This window comes from Cryptomeria japonica, chromosome 7 (genome assembly GCF_030272615.1).
Source record: "Cryptomeria japonica chromosome 7, Sugi_1.0, whole genome shotgun sequence".
In the NCBI taxonomy this organism is placed as follows: Eukaryota; Viridiplantae; Streptophyta; class Pinopsida; order Cupressales; family Cupressaceae; genus Cryptomeria; species Cryptomeria japonica.
The window spans coordinates 381,133,216-381,143,022 of record NC_081411.1 but is presented as its reverse complement, the minus strand read 5'-3'; positions in this window follow the sequence as shown (position 1 = coordinate 381,143,022).

The window sequence follows — 9,807 nt, the reverse complement described above, 5'->3', positions numbered from 1 at the left end:
ATATTATAATTAAAATCAATTACAAATAAGAAAAAATGTGATGCATCATGTCGGCTCAATACATTTTCAACAATATCCAATTATTAAATCATTTCCATGATGTGTCGTGTTGATCTGGAATAGATAATACATGTCAGTCATAAGCTAGACCAATTTTCCGGTAACAACAAATATGTCAATCTGATTACACCAATAACCAAAATACCAAAACAAAGTGTCCAAACCATGTCTTCAACATAATGAAGTGATCTCCAGATGATAACAAGTCATCCTTAGCGTCAGTGAACAATATAACCTATAGGTGAGTGATATATCGATGACTGTGCATAAGTCATTGAACTTGCCGGTGAACATAATGTGCCGGTTCAACATAACCAAAGATCAAATGGATAAGTGTTGAAATGAATAACAAAACCAATTCAACACATCCATAATACCAACACATTGCTTATGAGTCTCACCTTGTTTTGTATTGGGTTCGAGCCCTCTCCCAGTTTAATCAATTTTAGAGCTCAAATTTGATAATTATTTACAAGATCAAAGAATTAATATTTAATACTAAACATAAATTTAAATGTAACATATAAATATATAATATTCTATTTAAAGAAATATCATGTATGTAATATTCTACAAATAATTCATATCATAAATGATAGTAAATATTATAAAAAATAGTAGTATGAAAGAATAATTGAACCAAAGAAACAAACAAAATCATCTATATTTTACATCACATTGCACCTCTCATCTACAAAACCAAATGTCCATTTTCCTAAAATTTTAAAAATAAGACAAAAATATTTGTTAGGTAAGAGTTAAGCGTTTCTTCAATAATGGATAAATGTAAGTAGTCTTTACAATGAGAGTCAAACAAACCGACAACATCATAACTTAGCACTATTTTACAAATAAAATTGTGAAACTGCAACAACATTAGCAGTAAACCATCTAATAGAGATAATTGGAGGATAATGTTTTCTAGGATAATGTTGAACTTTTCATTATATTCATACAACAACAATTAAACAAAACATAGCTGATTGTGATCAAGATATTAAAAAGTAAACTAATTTATTCTACACAAATATTATGAATTTTAATAGTTAAACAATTAATTTCACATTTTATTGATTAAAATTTTAATAATTTAACAACATATCAACTCTTTAAAATATTTTGGATAGTATAATTCTTAATGTTGCGGATTGAATTGCCTTGAAACTTTTGTGCCTCTAAGAAAGTATGGAGTTCGATCTATCATTATTATTAATAGTATGCCTCATCTTTTTCGACATAATGCTTCTTTTCCTTTCATCTTGTAGAAAGAGTTTTGGTCTTGTATAATCTACCAATTTATTTTGTTGTTCCTTTCATTGAGGCAGAGGTCAATGCATATATTTGTCTATACACCACTAACCACTTTTTGTTCTCTTGCCAATGAGGGCACCAAACTGTATGGGGAAATTTTGTGTGCTTTGGAGGATATTGTGAGGCAATAAAATCCTATTAGTGGTGATCCACTTGTCTTGGTAGATTTGCACATCTGGGAATAAGTAGAGGTAGAACTGTTATTGTTGATAAGATGTTTTGGCCCCTTTATTGGAATAGGTTTTGTCATGTCTTCAAATCTCTAGGTCCTAAAGGAACCTCAAGACTTGCTCCTAGTTTTTTTTTTCTTCCTAAAGTTCCTGTTCCAACTGTGTGTAAAATTTGGAATCTGTATCTGAAACACAAACACTCGATAAGTCATTGAATGCATGGTTACTTGATCGAAATCAATGAATGTAAAAAACATAACAAATTGACCTATTGCCTCCTAAAAGATTCGAGTATAGATTTGCTCTCAGATTTATCTAATCAATAATAGTGACTAGACTACACCAAGATGAAGGATTTAATCTATATGAATGGAAGATAAGCAAATTAAGCTAGATGGATGTAAGATTAAGAAGATTAAGCTAACATGATTAAGCTAATATGCAATAAGCTAAGATGAAATATTCTCAATGACTCTAGATAAAAACAAATTTGATAACAATAAAATCTCTAGAATACTTTTACATGAGAGATGAGAGCTTGAATTTATAGAAAATCCAGAGAGAAAGGGACGGTAGAGATTGATTGTTGATGAGCGGTCAAGATTCTCTTAAAAGAAGCACAATCCAAGTGAATTCATGTGATTGGCTACTTTCTTCAGATTTGAGGGAGATAAGATTGAGCTATAATTGAAATAAAATCAGAAAAATTGATTTATTCCATTTTTCCTTCTTAAACCAAGATTTCTCTGATTTATTCCCTTTTATTCAATTTTGCTCCCTTTTTGAAATTTATTTTTCAAATTATCTCAAGTTGCTTTCATTATTCAAAATAAATCCTTTTTCATAAATAATTTCTTTTTGATGATTAATTCCTTTTTTTTTTCAAATTAATTCCTTTTTGATGATTTAATAGCAAATTGATTTATTAATTAAATATGCCAGGATATTTAATTAAATAGATAGGGTAATTGATTAAAGAGATTCTGATGATATATTTAATTGAAAAGATTAATTTGCCATGTGACATTGATGATTTAGGAATTAATTAATTACGTGCTCAAAATTGATTTAATTGCCTTTGGTTAGGACCTTGGTGATGTAGACGAGATTAGGGCCCCATGGTTTAGATGACCATTTTTAGGGTATTACATTTGCCCCTCTTTAAATTTATCTATGAGTAGTGAATTGATTAAAAGAATAGTTTATGTATAAAAGATACTGGTTTTGAACTTGATGGATCATGAATGAATGAAGATCGAGATATTCAACTTGATTTGAAGCAATGAAACTAAACAGATTGATGAATGCAATACCGATCCAAAACTTGATTGAACTAGGATCGATGAAGAGTGAAGATACTAATCTTGAACATGATAGATCAAGAAGTAGGTACCAATCTAGAACTTGATTGAACTAGAATCAGTTGAGAAAGGAGACAATACTGATTTAGAACATGATTGAACAAGAACGGATTAGCAAAAAACAATGTGCAACTTAATTTGATGTGATGAAAATGAACACCTATTTGGATTGAGTGTGTGATCACTGTCAAAAAGACTCTTTAAACCCTTGATTAGATTTAAACGAATAACAAGCTTGATGAGGTACGATGAAATGGATTATTGTTAAGAGACGAATTCACATAAAGACAATATCAACTTGATTTGGTGCGATGAAACTGATATGCCCCTGATATGATGCGATGAAGTTGAGATTCCCCTAGCAATGAGGCCTTGTTTGATGAGATTTGATTGATGTTAAAATAATCTTTGATTGTTCAAAAAGATTTTCTTCTTGTCTTTTGATGAAGATTTGAAAAAAAAAATTCTCAACTTTTGATGATGTAATCACTAATAATGATGATGTAACAAGTATGCTCCCTTGGGAGAGATATTTAAAGATGGTGAGATACCACAATGATTTGAGGCAATTCGAGTGATAAAAATATTTAGCAATGATAATTTGATCATGGAGAATGATTTAAGAATTGATTTGAAATTAATAATTGGAAAAGATTTGAGTGCAAAGTGATGCAAAGGTTGACCTTAAGATGAATGTGCCAAGTGGTCAACATCGTGAGAATTTGACTAGAAAAGTGATGTCCGATTTCAATTTCGATCCCAAAAATGGACTCAGGATTTTTGAGGGTCTAAATGTCAAAGTTTGATTTTCAAGATTTTGTATCCCATTTTGGACTTCTTTCTCCAATGACATTATATACGACATTTTGAGATCATTTGTACCGCATTGAAATTAAAATTTATGATGATATATATGAGACACATGATTCGACTTCATTGTATTGTGTTGATTGATATAGGATTATTCATGAGATGGTTTTGATATGCATTATTATATATGATGTCCTATATGTATACATTTCCTTTACAATATGGATGTATGTAATATTGATGATCATGAATATTTTTTTGTTTTAATATGCAAATGAATGACTTAATGGATAAATATGATGATTGTGATACAAATGTGAATACCATGTTTATTTTTATTTTTTTTCAATGTGATAATATGTATGCAAATGAATATGCACTGGATTCGTGGATCTATATGATATGCTCATGTATGCAGCTAACATCTCATATAGGAATTGTGATGTCAATACATAGGTACTCAATTGTTTCAAAGATGATGATATGCAATTGACCACTTAGCAGAGAAATGATGATCATTTTTGATTCAAGATTCATTCAAAGGAAAGAAAAAGTAAAGTTATCATGCTGAAATTTCTTGAAATGCACAAAGCTTAGTATGAATGCAACCTAAGAATTTAGTCACTAGATTTGTTATGCTATTTATCATCAATGAGCATTTAAAAATGTCGAAGATAGACATAAGCACCAAGGAACAAAGAGCCAGGATGACCTGAATGTCATGTCCTTTTGATTTAGCAAGCGAACATAAGCACCAAGGCATAAAGAGCCAGGATGACCTGAATGTTGCTTACGTGCCAACACACTAGACAAAGCAAAATTCCTTTTTTTTACCATGCAATAGTGATTATCGTGTTCGTAATGACCCTTTTATCTTTCATATCCTAGGACAGATTAAGCATGAATTTAGATTGATAATAAACAAAAGTTACCCAAAATAGATAAGAAAATAGTTCCAACTTCCCTATAGCATACAAATAAATGGAGTGGAAGTATGTGTGGCAATTTCACCTTCATGTGAAGGAACTTATCACAAACACGTAATTTATGAGATGTTTCTAGATCATCGGAATTATTCCTATAAGCAGGAAAATAAAGAAAATTATTATGCCCCTAGTCCTTTCTCCTCTTAGTCAAGGTAGACTTCCTTGAGTTACTCAGAGGGAGTAATAAACGAAAACCAATTTAAAAGACAACATACAAAGAAAATTTCAATCATAGCTCAAACGATTTTAGTGATTGTTTTCATTGTTCTTGCTTTGTGTGTTTGGTGAGATGTGAGTAGCAAAACCCTGCAGTGGTTAGGAGATAGGTAACTGACTCGGATTGGATGACCTATTACTCCTGATAGAAATATGACTTGGTTAAACTACTTAGGACATTTAGATTTATCAGTTGATTTCCCTAAGAATATGATGTTGATCAGTTTCAAGCCATGAGGATTCCAAGAAGAACCAAGGTGTCACAAAGGCAACTAAAGGATGTGTACAAGCTAAAGCAAAAATGTAGGAAAGTGGGAAAAAGCAGGAAATGGCCATTTTTGCTCATAGATAGAACACTTTAGTACAAGAGGCGCTTGTTTACTAGGTTTTCACCTTCTTGGGAGAGATTTTTCTTTTTTACTACCAAGGTGCCTATTTACCAGGTTTTCACCAAGGCATTTGATTTGATTTTTTTGTTTTCAGGACTTTTTATGATTTTTAGGATTTCTTTTCAAGACTTTTTATCATTTTTTATGATTTTTTTTCATTACTTTTTAGTTGTATAGATTGCTAGAGTAGAGAATGCTAAGCTTAGAATTTCTTCAAGTGGATGGTGTTGAATGGTTCACAAATTAATTCTCCTTCCGATGTTGAGAGCTGGTAAACGCCAGAGCCAAAGACTACGGTAACAATGTAGGGACCCAGCCAGTTGGGTTCAAACTTCCCTTTTTGTTTCTGATGCTGTTGATTCTTATGATTCTCTCTCAAAACAAGGTCACCAACCTAAAATTCTACATGTCAAACTTTCTTGTTATAGCCTTTATACACTATCTTCTGGTAAGCTCTCAGATGATCAAACACCACTTGTCGACGTTCATCCAACAATTTGAGTTCTTGCAATCTAGATATTTTGTGATCTCATCATTTATAAGGCCTTGCAAAGAAACTCTCAAAGAGGGAATTTCAACCTCAACAGGCAAGACTACTTCGGCCCCACACACCAAAGAAAAAGGTGTAGCCCTAGTAGGTGTTCTGATGCTTGTTTTATAAGTCCACAACTCTAGATTGAGCTACAGATGCCAATCCTTTTCAGATTGGTTGACTGTTCTATGCAGGATGGTCAATAGAGTTTTGTTAGACGCTTCAGCCTATCAATAACCTTGAGGGTAGTATATGGAAGGCCAATGTTGTTTGATTTTGAACTTGTCACAGAGCTCATCTATATCCTTGTTTTTGAACTGCCCCCCATTGTTAGTTACAATTGAGGAGGGGATTCTATACCTCGAGATGATATAGTTAAGAATGAACATAGCCACTTGTTTGATGGTTGCTTTGATTAGCGGAACCGCTTCAACCCACTTAGTGAAGAATTCAGTGGTAGTTATGATAAACTTATGTCCATTGGATGATGAGGGATAGATTTGGCCAATGAGGTCAAATGCCCATTGTTGAAAAGGCCAATTTTTGATAAAAGGTATGAGATCCCTTGCTGAAGCATGTATGAAATTGCTATGCAACTGGCATTTTTGAGAAGTTTTGGCAAATTTTACACCATCTTTTTCCATATCCGACCAATAGTAGCTAGCCCTTAGCAGTTTCCGAGCTAGAGTTAGACTATTTGGGTGAGATCCACAAATACCTTCATGGACTTCATATAATGCACATTGATACTCTTTAAGTTATAGACACCTAACAAAAGTACTATCTAAACCTCACCTATATAGATCGTTAGAAATCATGACATACCGTGAAGTATTACAGGTCAAGTTTCTTTTCTCATTGCAAGTAAGGTTAATAGGGATGAGTTGGTCATGTAATTAGGAATAGATATGGTAATAGAGAGTTGAGTCATGCCCAATGATAGAATAGACAATCTGGGAACTAGCAGAATCATAAGTAGGATACCAAAGCTCTTCCACCAAGAACTCATAATGGAACTCTGTTTCTTGTAGTTGTGGTATAGATGCCATTGTAGTCAAATCATCTGTTACTCTGTTTGCTGATCTAGGAATCTCCTGAAATGAAATAAAAATAAAGTATTTATTAAAGTCATCAACCATTCTTCAATAGGGCATCAGTTTTTCATCCCGAGTTTGATATTGTAGTGTCATAAAGTTGCGACCCCTACAATTTTAACCACATTTAGGGTCCTCACCTTGGTGACAACATCTCCTTCCTTAACCAGGATCTGTTTATATATTTATAACCCTTCTCCTTTTCTCCTTCATGTCTTCTATTTTCTCTAGATCCTATCCACGCCCCAAAATAGGACAAGACAGGGGCATGGCGCTCCTAGGCCCCCTAGGACATGGGCATGGTGCCCCTATCCCTCTAGGACAATGGTGTGGCACCCCTATCCCCACCTCATAGGGTGGTCCTATTTGCAGGTTGCCCGATCTCCTATGCACTTCTTGTCTTCGGGGTTTACTATTGCTCTTTGTTGGCCTTCAGTGGTTGAAAGTTAATCCTTGAGGCATATATAAAATGGAATTCAACACCCTCATTCATGGGTGGATGGATGGCACATAGATGGATTAAAGAGGATCAGAGATAGAAAGCATAAGGAGAAGATACAAAATTTCAAGGTCATCATCAAGAATTCAAGTTTTCTTCATTCATCCATTGGAGCAATATTACAACATTCATTTGCAAGAATGTGTGTGTGTTAGGGTTTTGTCATGTTACATGCCATTTCATACAACATTTGTGGTTACATTCAAGAAGCAAAGGAATCATCATCAACAAGTTGCAGATCTACAAGTTATACATGTCCATTGTTTACATTCAAGCATTCGTAATTACTTTCTCTCGAGGTTGATTCCTAAATTGGGGTTTGACTAAGGAAAACTCATATCCATAACCCACTTTTCTTCTCTTTTTGCGTGTAGGTTGCAGGTGCGCAACTATAATTGCAGGTTTGGGTTTCATTTGCACAGATGGAAGAACCCTTTTTGTTTTGCAAATTTTGTGGTGGACCATGTACATTCCCGCCACGGTCTAGAGAACTTTTCTCCAAATTTGTAGGGCAGATCTGCGTCAATTTAATTAGCTCAGATCAAAAGTTACAATGTGATCCTGAACTGGTAGCACCTCATTTCACTCATTTCCTCTCTCTTTTCCACATAGTAAACAAGTCAACTTTTTCATTTACAAAAGAGGGTAAATCACACATCAACCACCTGCAATCCACTTAGTATTCAGATCCTTGTCTCTCTTGGATTTGGATCTAGTGGATTCAACCCCTCTTTTGAATGTAAAGTTCCTCCCAAGTGAAAATCATCCTAGTAGTTTCCTTTCTCTCTCTTAGGTGGGGATTCACTAGGATCTAATTTTCCACTTAAGATTTTGGTGAACCCTATGTCTTACACATTAATTCTGATTTTTTATTATTAGATCTGATTAATTGCAATTTGAATTTCAAATTTTCATTTTCAAGTTTGATCTATTTGCAAATTTTAGAGGTTAATTGCATAAAACCCCTAATTTTTCATTTCGAGGGAATTAAGCTTGTGAGGTGTAAAATTTTAAATACTTGTTTCAGATCTGATTTCTATTTCAAAATTTCAATTCAAATCTATCTCTTTATTCTGAATATTCAGTGGTGAAATCATTAAACCCTAATTTTTAAGGTTCTTCCATTTTCAACCTTTGACTATAATTTTGACCGATCTAGACATCTCCAAATCAGCTGGTTTTTTGGATTTTGCATTAAAATAATAATCTCTATCATACCTAAAATTTTGAATAAAGTTGGTCAGACCGTATATGTTCTCGCCACTATCCTTGACTTTTTTCCCGAAATTTCGGGAGACGGATTTGACTATGTTGTTTTGGTCAAATCCAGAAAATCAACATACTTTATCAATTTTAACACTGTCTAAGGTCGAACACAAATTCAAAATTCTTCAAATTTACATCTCAAAATTAATTTTCATAAAAAAGTCCTAATTTTAGATTTTTTTTCTAGCAAATTCAGCTTTCAATTAAGAGACTTTTTTTTTTTGATCGGTTACATCTTGTTGACCTGCTGAGGTATTAAAACCCCCCTATTTTGTCTTGAGTTGATCTGGGTCTTCTTCTCCCCTTATCCCTCCTTATCTCTCCAATCCTCCTTATCACTTCTCTTGGCATGGCAACATCACCCACCACCACTGTGATCCTCACCAAGTATCTTTGTATGCCTTTGCACCTCTAACGGATTGCACTAGTTAGTAGTTACATCTGCACAGGTTTGTAGGTGCCATGAACCTCCAACATGGATCACCAACATTGACAGTGCACTGTTCTCACAGACCAACCTCCTTTGAAGCCATCGAGCATGCCTGGGTAGATAAACTTGCATGAGAGTCAAACTCGGGATACCACATCAACACAGTTTTGCAACTTGCCATTGCACTATGGGATTAACCCTCAATTAAGAGACTTTTAATGGCAAGTTATAAATTGTGCTTAGTTTCTCTTTCGCATGTGATTACATTAATTTTTTCATATATTTATCATGTGTCAGATAAGAGTTTCTTGTATTTCCTGTTGCTTCTCTTTCTTCATAGCACTTGGTCATATTGTGTTGTTAAGATTTCCAAATTATTTTCTTTTCAATTAGATCTCAAAGATTTCATGTATCGTTTATGTTGGATTATGGTGATGTTATTAACAAAATGCATTTCCTATGTTAATCACCTTAAAGATTTTGTAGATCCTAAACCTAGAGATCCTAATCTTTGTACCTCCCCTAGGGTATCTAGTGTGAAAGAAATGAGATCAAATGATATTTCTACAAGAGAGCAAGCATTGGAAAATAATATGGATCCATGTCTTCTTCTTCTACATGTACCCTGGAGCAAGGGGGGTAATATGAAAAAATCAACACTCTTACATCTTTAGATCCTTCTT